Raw genomic sequence first — 13,656 nt, 5'->3', positions numbered from 1 at the left:
ATCTGATTTTTCTTGTGCAACAAGATAACTGCATAAATATGTATGCATATAGTTGGATCTAATATGTATTGAACTGCCTCACAGCTAGGAGAGGGGGTGAGGGAAAGGGGGGAAAATTTGGGAAAAAGGTTATGCAAGGATCAATGTTGGAAAAATTATCCATGCATATGCTTTGTTAAAAAAAAAAAAAAAGAATAAGAAAACTTTCTTCCTCTGAGTTTCATACTATTTCAAATTTATCACTCAATGCAGATCCTGGTGGCTATTATCTATCAATCAAGTACATTCTTCTTCCTTCCTTGATAAGTTCTGTACCTGACAATCTTTGTCTCTCCCAATCTCCAACCTTCATACTAGAAGATTTCATCATACATACTGATAATCCATCAAATAACTCTAATTTCCTAGTTCTTCAAACTCTCCAATTCCTATGTCCTAGTTCTTTACCTCAATTCTTTACACAAAGATATATGGTCATACCTTGGATCTTACCATCAAACGCAAGAGTTCGGAAACTCTGAAATTCCTTTATCTGATTATAATCTAATTATTCCATCTTTCCTTATGTGTCACAACCACTAATTCTGTTCTTCATTCCCTCCCACTGTGACCTATATTTCCTCCACACCTAAGTTCTTTCCAAGATTATTACCCCATATACTGAATACAATCTTTTTTTCTCTAACTTAATGTTAATTAATGGACTCAACTCCATAATATCCTCAACTCTTGAATCTCTTGCTCCCCTGTCCTGTCACTAATGAGGCCTTATCAAATTGAAATCCTGGATTATTCTCAGCATTTTCCTACTTTGCTTCTATTCATAAATTGATAATAGGATGAGGGGACAGGTAGGTAGCACAATGGACTGAATTCGGGACCTGGAGTGAGAAAGTCTCTGAGTTTAAATTGGACCTCAAACATTACTACCTATATGATCTTGGGAAAGTCACTTAACATTGCCTCAGTCTCTTCATCTAAAAGATGAGCAAAGGAAATGGCAACCACTCTAGTATCTCTGCTAAGATGACTCCGAATGGCATGAGTTATACATACATGATTGAAAATGAATAAACATGCAAAAATAATTTGAGCTACAGGAAATCAATAAATTATGCTGAAGAAGTTCACAACAAATTTATTATATGTAATCTTACCCCTCACTAAGGACATGAACACATTATTTTTTTCTCTAATCAATTCATAGATGATTCAATAAAACATTCCTCTCCTAAAAGTAGCAAACAGGGATAGGAGGGATTAAATAGCAAATATTTTTGATAAAGGCCTCATTTCTCAAAAATATAGACAACTAAAGCAAATGTATAAGAATATAAGCCATTCCCCAATTGATAAACGGTCAAAAAATATGAACAGAGAATTTTCAAACAAAGAAATCAAAGCTATCTATAGTCATATGAAAAAGTGCTCTAAAATTTGGAACTATGCCCAAAAAGTTATCAAACTGTGCATACTCTTTGACCCAGCATTGCTGTTATTGGGCTTATATCCCAAAGAAATACTAAAGAGCGGAAAGGGACCTGTATGTGCCAAAATGTTTGTGGCAGCTCTTTTTGTTATAGCTAGAAACTGGAAGATGAATGGATGTCCATCAATTGGAGAATGGTTGGGTAAATTATGGTATATGAAGGTTATGGAATATTATTGCTCTGTAAGAAATGACCAGCAGGAGAAATACAGAGAGGCTTGGAGAGACTTACATCAACTGATGCTGAGTGAAATGAATAGAACCAGAAGATCTCTGTACACTTCAATGTTGTATGAAGATGTATTCTGATGGAAGTGGAAATCTTCAACATAAAGAAGATCCAACTCACTTCCAGTTGATCAGTGATGGACAAAAATAAATACATCCAGAGAAGGAACACTGGGAAGTGAATGTAAATTGTTAGCACTACTGTCTCTCTACCCAGGTAACTTATACCTTCGGAATCTAATACTTAATGTGCAACAAGAAAATGGTATTTACACACATATTGTATCTAGGTTATATTGTAACACATGTAAAATGTGTGGGATTGCCTGTCATCGGGAGGAGGGAGTGAAGGGAGGGGGGGGATAATTTGGAAAAATGAATACAAGGAATAATATTATAAAAAAAAATTACTCATGCAAAAAAAAAAAAAAGAAAAAGAAAAAGTGCTTTAAATCATGACTGATTGGAGGTATAAAAATTAAAACAACTTTGAGTTTACCCCATCAGATTGACTAATAAGACTCAAAAAAATAAAATAATAAATATTGGAAGGAATGTGAGAAAACTGAGACACTAATACATTGCTGGTGAAATTATGAACTGATCCAACCATGCTAAAGAACAATTTAGAACTATGCCCAAAGGATTAACAAACTGTGCAAACCATTTGATCCAGAGATACTAATACTAGGTCTATATCCCAAAAACAAAAGCTTTATTTGGGGAAAAGAAAGGATTTGTATAAAAACATTTAGACCAGCTCTTTATATATTAGGAAAGAATTGGAAATTGAATAAATTTCCAACAATTGGACAATGGCTGAACAAGCTGTGATATGTGATTATAATGGAATGTCATTGTGTTGTAAGAAATGCTGAACAGAATGAATTCAGAAAAATGTGGACTGAGATGAATTGATACAGAATAAAATGAGCAGAATAAGGAGTACATTGTCTCCAGAAACAGCAATACTGTATGATGAATACTATATGATGTTCATCATAATTATTATAATCAGTAATAGTGATCTAAGACAATTCCAAAGCACTCATGATAAAAAAAATATTAGCCTCCAGAGAAGGAACTGATGGAGTCTGAATACATAAAAAAAGTCTTTATGATATCCTCCATAAATATCCCTTTCTCTCCACTTCCCCAATCACAATCTTAATTCAAACCCTCATTTTCTCTCATCTTAACTACTGTAATGGCTTTCTAACTGATCTCCTGTTTCTCAAGTCTTTGGCCACCCTAATCTGAATTCTACACCTTAGGCAGGGTGATTTATTTAAGTGAAAGTCTAGGAGAGGAATCTGGGAAGATGGCTGAGTAGATAAGAAAACTTTAGACTCTACAAATTTAACAGGCACACAAAAAGAATGATAGAACACTGCTTCATAGCCACAGAAATAAAGACTGGGTAATGCAACTGTCATCCTACGACAATCTGAGAAGACTCAAGGGAAAAAAAGACCAACAGAGTCAGAGTTTCAGCCCGAAAGAAGTACAAATACCTCCAGGTGAATTCTGCAGCCAACAAACAAGTCCCAGAGGCAGCCTCAGGCTTAGAAACTTTCATTTTGCAAACTGTGTTGGGGGTCTGACATCTGAGTAGGAGAAGATTGAAGATCCTTCCCAGGATGAGGGATACCAAGCTCAGCTGGGCTAACCAGACAGTGTACCTAGCTGTGACTAGGGGAGATAAAGGGAAGGGTCCCAGACCTAGCTTACACCTGATGAATGCAATAGCAAAGGGGCAGGGATTCTGTTGGCTGTAGGCACTTGCAAGAAAGCAGAGTCCTTGGTTTCAGTTTCAGCGCAGTAAAGAAAGCTGTAGTTTGCAGTCACGAGTGAGACTTACAGGGAGCAAAATCATTTGGAGGACAGTGTAGTGGAGGGGCCTGGCAAGTTTAGAAATGGAAAGATAAGCCCAAGGTTGGGCTCCAAGACAGAATGTAAAGGGCTAGAACTGAGCAGATGTACTTGACCTAGATGCAAGGTAATCTAGCACTTAGGGCTAATTACCAATTGGACAATTCTCTATTAACATGTTTCAAGGATGACCCTACTCAACTCCATGCTGGCTCCATCTGTGAGTGTGGTGAAAGAAGGGAGGAGAGATCAGCTGGTGGAGTAGGAGAAGGAGGATTCATACTTTTGGCTGTGAAGAGAGAGGAAGGAGGTGTGGAGATTTTTAGATCTAATACCTTGACTGGGACCCCAAAAGACCAAGAATAAAGACTTTTGCTTATCCTGACTCGGACTGATTCTAAGATATCCAGGGTCACAACATTTGGCATCCAACGTGTGGGCCAAGCACCCTATTTCCACTGAAGTCCTCTGGTGACCAAGAAATTAGGTATTTTAATAGACAAACAAGGAACTTATTTTGTTAAGGGCTTAACTAGTAACCTTTTATAGCTGAAATGGGGCAGATGTTAGGAAAAGATTCTTCCGTCCCTAGCACCACCCCCACCCCCACCCTTATCCCCACCCCCTTTGAGGAGCAAAGTTTAATTATAACCTGGGAACAGATTGCTAGACTCTTGGGTACAATAAAAAGGACGTCCCCTTGGTTCTAAGAGGAAGAAGAAATGTGTAGATAATTGGAAACTTGTTGGAGAACAACTTAAAGAATTCTACAATAATATAGGTCCTCATTCAATTTCCACAGAGGTATTTTATATATACAATAAAATTCAATTGGCCTTAAACAATCTTGCAAGTTGTAGAAAAAGGAAAAGTTTTAGAAATGGCCAAATAAGGAAATGTGAGGGAAAGAAGGAAGACAATAAACTGTAAAGGGCTAGAACTGAGCAATGCACTTGGATGATGAAGCACGTGAGACTAATTGCCAATTGGACGGTTCCCTATTAACTTGTTTAAGGTTGACCCTCCCCAGCTGTTCTGTGCTGACTTGATTGGTGGGACAAAGAGAGGGAAGTGACTTGTGTGGGAGGAGCAAGAGAAACTTGGGTGGTGGAACTCACGCTCACTTGCACTCGTGACCTGGCGTTGGAGGCGACGGTAAAGATCTAGAATAAAGACGTTTAGTGATCCTGACTCTTGCTGATTTCTGGAAAGATAGAGTTCCAGCATTTGGCGTCCAACGTGTGGCTGGCACCCTACTTCCACCGAAGTCCTCCTGTGACCAGGAGATTAGGTGAGTATTCTAATAGAAATAAGGAATTTACCTTGTTAAGGACTAAATCAGCAATCTCTAGTAACTGAGATGGGGCAGATGTTAGGTAAATCCTGGGCCTCAGCTGACCCTGCTCCAACCCCAGCCCCTGCCTCATCTAGCAATGCTATAGAGGATATAATTAAGATAATTGATGAGAAAAGTTTACTTGTTCCCATCCCACAAATGAATAATCTCATACACTCATTGATTCGCACGTCCCCTTGGTTCTTAAATGAAGAAAAACTACGTATAGATAAATGGAAGCTAGTGGGACTTGAAATGAAAGAATTTTACTCAAAAAATGGGAATTGTCAAATTTTCCCAGAGGTATTTTACCTATACAACTTGATTCTATTAGACTTAAGCTATCAAGAAGAGTTTAGAAGAAGGAAGAGTTCTAAAAAGGCTCAGAGAAGGAAGCGTGAGGAACAAAAGATAGAAGATAGGCAAACTCAGGACATTGCCAGAGGGCAAGGGGATTTGAATGAGGAATCTGAGGGTGTAGACTCTGATTGTCCTGAAGAAATTTCAACCCCACCTAGAGAGCAGATTATTGATCAGCCCACATCCACTCCACCTTCAGGGACGGAGGGAGGAGGAGTAGTGGGAGGGGCGGTGACCTCATCAGCGCCCCCCCCTCCTCCCACACAGAGCCCCCCCTCCCAACAACTGCCCACTCCTGTAACTAGATTAGAAAGAGGGCTTATTGAAGCAATTGAAAATGGAAAAGAAGTAGATAATGATTTCAAACTTCAAATTTTTCCCGTGATTCAACAGCGTAATTCTGCAGGTCAAGAGAGTAGAAGATATGCTCCTTTTAATATGGATGTCCTTAAAAACCTGAAAAAATCTTGCACTGTTTTTGGGGCTACATCAGATTATGTTAAAATGTTAATACACAATTTGGCTTATGAAACCTTAACCCCTAGTGACTGGAAAGTCATTGCAAAAGTGTGCTTAGAACCTGGACAAAATTTGTTGTGGCTTTCTGAATTTACTGAGCTCTGTAGAATTCAAGCCCAACAAAATAGTCAAAATGCAGCTAATACTTCCATCACCTATGACCTACTAATGGGTATAGGTTCTTATGCAGACGCTTTGGTACAGATTAATTACTCCATAACAGCATTTGAGCAAATTTCTGCTGCTGCTATCAAAGCATGGGCTTCTCTCCCCAGTAAAAACTACAAGGGTGAGACCTACACAAAAATTGTACAGGGACCAAATGAACCTTTTGCTGATTTTGTGGCACGTTTGCAGACAGCTGTCATACAGGCAAATGGTGAAAATGAAGTAACAGACACTTTGGTGAGGCAACTTGCTAGAGACAATGCCAATGAGGTTTGTAGAAGGATTATACTAGGACTACGTAAGGATGCTCCTTTAGAGGAGATCATAAGACGCTGTGCCACAATGGGCACAAATACCTTTTATAGCCAGGCTATGGTGCAGACTTCCCAAGATCCCAACATGGGGAGACAGGATCCCTTTTGGCAAGGGGTTTCCCGAGAGACTCGTCAATGCTTTCAATGCGGTAAAGTAGGCCATTTGAAAGCTCAATGTTGGCACAGAGACAGAGTGAGAAGACAGGCTGGGAGAACAAGACCCAAAACCCCATGTCCAAAATGCAACAGAGGACTCCATTGGGCCTCAGAGTGTAGACTGATTCAGGGAAACGGGATGAGGGGCCCAGCTCCAGGGCCCCAAGCAAAAAACACTTGGGGCATGATGGCAGCCGATGCCACACCCAGAGAGTGCCTCCAAGTCCAATACCCAGACATGACCCATCAGCCAGGAAGCCATCTGAGGGGAGAAAGGGATTACACAATCAGTCAGCCAGGAAGCAACATGATGGGAGAAAGGGACTACAATTAGGGAGGATAGAGTTGTATGCAGCTGGGACAATTGAGATACCCCCTGGAGAGGTGAAATCTGTTCCTCTCCAACCTATGGATCCCTTGCCTCCAGGCACAGTAGGCTTGACCATTTCACCTCCTGAGAGTACTTACAAGACAGTGTTCATTCATACACTGATGTGGGAAACTGGGGAATGTGTAGATAATATCCCAGTCACTAACACAGGGAGACAATGTGTGACTTATCAACCAGGGGAAGTAGTAGCATCAGGTTTATTGATACAGACTCCTAATAAGCAACCTGGTGACAGTCACCCATGTTCGGACTCCAAGCAGAAAAACCCAGGAATATACTGGACAGCAGCTGTGACAGCTGACCGACCTATGCTCACCATCTATATAAATGGCATAGCATTAGAAGGACTGGTGGACACAGGTGCAGATCGCACAGTCATTAGAGGTGCCAACTGGCCCAGTCACTGGCCAAAGACTAAGGCAGACACCTACATGTCTGGGGTAGGAGGATCAATAGCAGCTGAAGTTAGTGCTACCCCTTTAAGATAGGTATTTGAAGGTGAAACAGGAGTTTTTACTCCTTTTATAGTTGAAAAAATCCCCATCAATCTGTGGGGAAGAGACATTTTACAACAATTAGGGTTAAAAATGAGTACTTCGGTTTTTTAGGCAGGGCTACTGTTGAAGGCCTGCCAACCCTTTCACCTGTTCCTATCCAGTGGAAAACTGATACACCAGTGTGGATAGAACAGTGGCCCTTAGATAACAATAAAATTCAGGCCTTACTAGATATAGTACAGGAACAACTTGATCAAGGACACTTACAACCTTCTCTAAGTCCTTGGAATTCCCCAGTATTTGTTGTAAAAAAGAAATCTGGAAAATGGAGGATGTTGACTGATTTAAGAAAGGTAAATGAACAGATGGAAACTATGGGAACTCTTCAACCTGGACTTCCATCTCCTACTCAGTTGCCTAGAGAATGGCCTCTGTGGGTTATAGACATTAAGGATTGTTTCTATTCTATCCCTCTAGATAAGGAGGATATGAAAAGATTTGCCTTTTCAGTGCCCAGCGTTAACTTAGCTGAGCCTTATAAAAGATATGAATGGACAGTTTTGCCACAGGGAATGAAAAACAGCCCTACTATGTGTCAAATGTATGTTGCTGCTGCTCTTACTCCAGTAAGAAAAGCATTTCCAAAAGTAATGTTATTACATTACATGGATGATATATTGGGATGTGCACCTGAGGAACAAATGTTAGAAGCATGTCTACAAAAAACCATAGAAACACTAAGGAATTATAAATTGCACATAGCTCCAGAAAAGATTCAAAGACATGCTCCTTTTCAATATTTAGGATATGAAGTATATCCTAAGGTGCTTACAGTACAAAAACTCTCCTTAAGAACAGAGAAGCTAAACACCTTAAATGACTTCCAGAAATTGATAGGAGATATCCAATGGATGCGTCCCGTGCTAGGCTTGACTACCTGTCAATTGCAACCATTATATGACATTTTAAGGGGAGACAGTGCTTTAAATTCACCACGCCAGCTTACAAAAGAAGCTCAAGAGGCTTTGAGACAAGTTGAACTGGCTTTATCCAATGTGGTTGAAAGAGTCACTCAAAAACCCTTGGAAATATCAGTTTTTGCTACACAAGAGGCCCCCACAGCAGTCCTTCATCAAGGAGACAGTGTGATAGAGTGGGTGAACCTCCCAGCACAACCAGAACAAAGCCTTATTCCTTACCCAGTGCTTGTGGCTAGAATTTTATTAAAGGCCATTAAACGAGCAGTACAATTATCTGGGACAAGACCTGATAAGATATATACCTTTTATACTAATGCACAAGTTAATGTGTGCTGCGAAACCATCCCAGAGTGGCAAATTTTATTAGCCATGGCTCCAAATTTTGCACACGGGTCTCCATTAAAGATAACCAGACTGCTACATAATTGGCAATGGATTCTTGAAGAAAAGGTTTCTAAAGTTCCTCTTAAAGGACCAACTATCTTTACAGATGCATCCAAACATAATATTTGCGCTGTGTATTCTCGTGACTTAACTATAAAGAGAGTAATCAGAACTCCTTTTCAGTCCACTCAGCAGAATGAATTGTATGCAATCATTCTAGCTCTTGCTTATTATCCGGGAGACATAAATATAATATCTGATTCAGCCTATTCAGTAGGTGTGGTACAAAGAATTGCCACAGCCCAAATAAAATTTGTAGCCTCCAATATATATCAGCTCTTTAAAGAGCTTCAAGAGCAAGTGAGAAAGCATCCAGGTAAGATTTATATTTTGCATGTCCATTCCCATAGTGGACTTCCAGGTCCTATTTTTGATGGTAATTCAAAGGCAGATAGCCTTCTAACCATGCTGGCCAGTACTCCTTTATTTCAAGAAGCACAAGAGTCTCATTCTAAATATCATCAGGCTGCCCGAGCTTTACGTTTGCAGTTTGGAATAACAAGAGAAGAAGCTAGGAGCATAGTAAAAGCCTGTACAGCTTGCCTTCCTTTCCATGCTCCTACACTCCCTCCAGGGAAGAACCCTCGTGGTTTGAGACCTAATGAAATTTGGCAAATGGATGTGACCCATTATAAATCTTTTGGTCATCTTATCTTTTATCCATGTCGTGGTAGACACCTTTTCAGGATTCACATTTGCAATACCAGCAGCAAAAGAGACAGCCCGAGTGGTCACTGAATTCCTTATACAAGCATTTGCAATTATGGGCGTGCCACAAGCAATAAAAACAGACAATGGACCTGCATATACATCTAAACATTTTACACACTTTTGTGCACAGTATAAGATTTTACACACCACGGGCATACCCTTTAATCCTCAAGGGCAGGCAATAGTAGAGAGAAGAAACAGAGATATTAAGACACTCCTCCAAAAACAAAAGAAAGGGGGAGCCACGGGTAACCCTAGAGAACTTCTAAATTTAGTTCTCTATACCATTAATTTTTTAATTTTTGACAAAGATGCACTGGCTCCAGCAGACAGGTTTTATAACTCACCGGAAGGGCAGTGTCCAGTGCGAGCAGCTCCACTGTCTTTAGATAATCGCCAAGTGATGTGGAGAGACCCAGAAAGTGGTGAATGGAAGGGACCAGATAGGTTAACTGCTTGGGGGAGAGGGTTTGCTTGTATCTCTACAGATGGAGAAGGAATCAGATGGGTGCCAACGAGCCGTATTCGCCTTGTCCATCGGAGAGAGACAGAGCAGACCCTTGAAACGAAGGAGAAGGCCCAAGAAACATCGGGTGGTTCCGTTGCTGACTGTGCCCACCACTGAAAGAACCTGGCAGTTATGGCGTTTGACCCATGGACATCAAAAACTGTTGGACTTGAAAATCCTCAGAAATCATTGGATTCTCTGAGACATCATAAGACTATTGTAGGACTTGAAAGTCTCAGGAATCATTGGATTCTCTGAGACATCATAAGACTATTGTAGGACTTGAAAGTCTCAGGAATCATTGGATTCTCTGAGACATCATAAGACTATTGTAGGACTGAAATCCTCAGGAATCATTGGATTCTCTGAGGCATCATAAGACTATTGTAGGACTGAAAGTCCTCAGGAATCATTGGATTCTCTGAGGCATCATAAGACTGTTGCTGGACTTCAAAAACTTGTGGGGATCATTGGATTCCCTAACATATAAAAAGACTGATGTGGGATTTCAAAAACTTGTGGGGATCATTGGATTCCCTAACAGTGAAGCAATGGACAATAGATTGGTTTTGGACTATTTCTTGGTTGCTGAAGAAGGGGTATGTGTGTCTGGTGTCTACATACCCTCCTTCTAGGACTTCTGGAAATCTCTTACAATACCATGTTGATTTATATTGTTTGTTATGTCACTATTTGCATGTACAATTCCTGTTTGTTACACCACATCGAGTCTGCACTGATTGTGGGGAGAGTCACCACTAATAGCCTCTGCGTTATTGCTATGTGCTTGTGTAATAACTCCCATGCTGATGGGTTTGTGCATACTTGTCTCTAATAAGGCCCTTCAATCCAGAAACCCGCTAGCAAATCCCCACTTCTCTTTGGTGCTTCTCATCTCCCTTCCTGAGATGTCAGGGAGGGCGTGATTATCTCCTTTTTAGTGCTTTCATCTCCACTCCTGAGAAGTCAGGGGGGACGTGATCACGTCCTTTTTGGGGTTCTCATCTCCCTGAAAGGTCAGGGATGGCGCGACCTCCTGTGGTCTAAAACAAAAGAAAGCGGGAGATGTAAAGGGCTAGAACTGAGCAATGCACTTGGATGATGAAGCACGTGAGACTAATTGCCAATTGGACGGTTCCCTATTAACTTGTTTAAGGTTGACCCTCCCCAGCTGTTCTGTGCTGACTTGATTGGTGGGACAAAGAGAGGGAAGTGACTTGTGTGGGAGGAGCAAGAGAAACTTGGGTGGTGGAACTCACGCTCACTTGCACTCGTGACCTGGCGTTGGAGGCGACGGTAAAGATCTAGAATAAAGACGTTTAGTGATCCTGACTCTTGCTGATTTCTGGAAAGATAGAGTTCCAGCAATAAACAGTCTAAAACCTTGCCCAAGGGCAATGGGACTTAAATGAGGTTCTATGGTATAGTGATTCTGGCTCTCTGGAAGAAGCTTCAACCCTGCCCTAGAGAGCAGATTATTGACAGGCCCCTATCAACTCCATCTTCTGGGATGGAGGGAGGAGGAGTAGTGGGTAGGGCAGTGATATCACCAGCACCTCCCTCCCAGCAATCACCGACTCCTATAACTGGGTTGCAAAAGTCACTAATCAAAGCCAAATAAGAAGGGAAGGAAATAGATGATCTGAAAGTTCAAATTTTTCCAGTGATTCAACAACATAATTCTGCAGGACAATAAAGTAGAAAATATGCTCCTTTTGATATAGACATCCTCAAAGACCTGAAAAAGGCTTGCACTCTCTTTGGGGCTACATCAAATTATGTTAAGATGTTAATACACAATTTGGCTTATGAAACTTTAACCCCTAGTGACTGGGCATCAGTGTAGACTGATTCAGGGAAACGGGATGAGGAGCCCAGCTCCAGGGCCCCAGGCAAAAAGCACTTGGGACATGAAGGCAGCCGATGCCACGCCCTGAGAATGCTTAGAAATCCAATACCCAGACATTACCAATCAGCCAGGAAGCAACTTGATGGGAGAAAGGGACTACGATTAGGGAGAATAGAGTTGTATGCAGCTGGGACAACTGAGATAACCCCTGGAGAAGTGAAATCTGTTCCTCTCCTTGCCTTCAGACACAGTAGGCTTGACCATTTCACCTCCTGAGAGTACTTACAAAACAGTGTCCATCCATACACTGATGTGGGAAACTGGGGAATGTGTAGATAATATCCCAGTCACTAACACAGGTAGACAATGTTTGACTTATCAACCAGGAGAAGTAGTGGCATCAGGTTTATTGATACAGACTCCTAATAAGCAATCTGGTGATAGTCATACACATTCTGATTCCAAGCAGCAAAACCCAGAAATATACTAGACAGCAGCAGTGACCACTAGCCGACCTATGCTCACCATCTCTATAGATGGCATACATTAGAAGGACTTGTGGACACAGGAGCAGATCTCACACAGGGTAAGTGCTTACAAGGTGGTCAAAAAAGTGATACAAGGACACTCAAGATTTCTCTAGAATTGACTGCATAACATAGGAGACACTGGCATAGGACCTCCCAGCATGGCAGGCCCTCATCAGAGAAGGTGCTGTGCTCTATAAACAAAGCAGAATTGAATTAGCACAGAAGATATTCCAAGTTAGAGAATCCACCCCAAATGTTCATAGGAACTATTTGTGCCCGACTTGTGGTAGATGATTCCAAGTTCTTATTGGTGTGATCAGTCACACTTGTACACATTATATATCATTATAACTTGCCACCTACATACTTTTACACAGGCTAACACTCCCATGCCTGGAATGTTCTTCCTTTTAAACCCTTTCCCTTGGAATCCTAGCCCTATTCAAAATTAGCTAGAATGCTACTTCCTTAAGGAAATTTTTCCTAATTCCTCCAGGTATTGAAAAAACTCTTCTACCCCCCCACCCCGCCCTACCCTCTGCTTTTGTATATACCTCATACTTACTCACTGTTAACATGTCATATGCTCCAAGGAGAATGCAACTTTTTTTGACAGCAGGAACTTTTATAATTGTGTTTCCACTATCTATCAGCATATAAGAAGTGTTAAATCAATATTTATTCATTGATTTGTCTATAGTGTATAGAATACATTCCAGAAAAGATATTAAAGGATGTCTATAGTGCTACCTATCTATTAAAGTATAATTACAAGTGTGATTAAAGCAAAAGCAGGATCATTTCATATTTAATATTCAGATAAATATTTGGCTGCACTGGAGAACTTCTGGACAGAACCAGATCTTTGGTCAAATTTACATGGTAAATGTCAACTGCAGTAAAAATGTTTTGTTACTTTGTAAGAGTTATACTTAGCAAGGGATCATCACAGAGCAGAGGTTTTTAACTTGGAGCCTGCTGTCTTAATAAATATATATATATATATATATATTTGTACATATCTACACATACATATAGTTACATATATACAAAAAATAAGTATATTATAAATATTAGTATAGATGCCAATTCCAAGTATATTTCAATGTAATCAGTTTTCCTTGTTAATCCTTTGTGTTCAATTTTATGAATTTAAAAATATTATGATGAAAGAGTGCCCTTAGGTTTCAGCAGGCTACCAAAGAAGTCTGATTCAAAAAAAAGGTTAAAAATCCCTGCCCTAAAGTGAAGATAAGCTAAAAATTACTTCAAATATTTCCTAATTCTTTCACTTTTCCCCCCCA

The 13,656-nt window shown here is 40.4% G+C and overlaps 1 protein-coding gene across 1 annotated transcript in view; it reads right to left on the bottom strand.

The window, feature by feature from the left end:
• The window catches only part of GMDS (GDP-mannose 4,6-dehydratase), a 751,186-nt gene that overhangs the window by 630,988 nt on the left and 106,542 nt on the right, over positions 1–13,656 (bottom strand). The gene's annotated exons all lie outside the window — the stretch shown is intronic.

This window comes from Sminthopsis crassicaudata, chromosome 1 (assembly GCF_048593235.1).
Source record: "Sminthopsis crassicaudata isolate SCR6 chromosome 1, ASM4859323v1, whole genome shotgun sequence".
Taxonomy (NCBI): Eukaryota; Metazoa; Chordata; class Mammalia; order Dasyuromorphia; family Dasyuridae; genus Sminthopsis; species Sminthopsis crassicaudata.
Note: the sequence above shows the minus strand (reverse complement) of the source record. Positions and strands in the feature narration are given on the sequence as shown.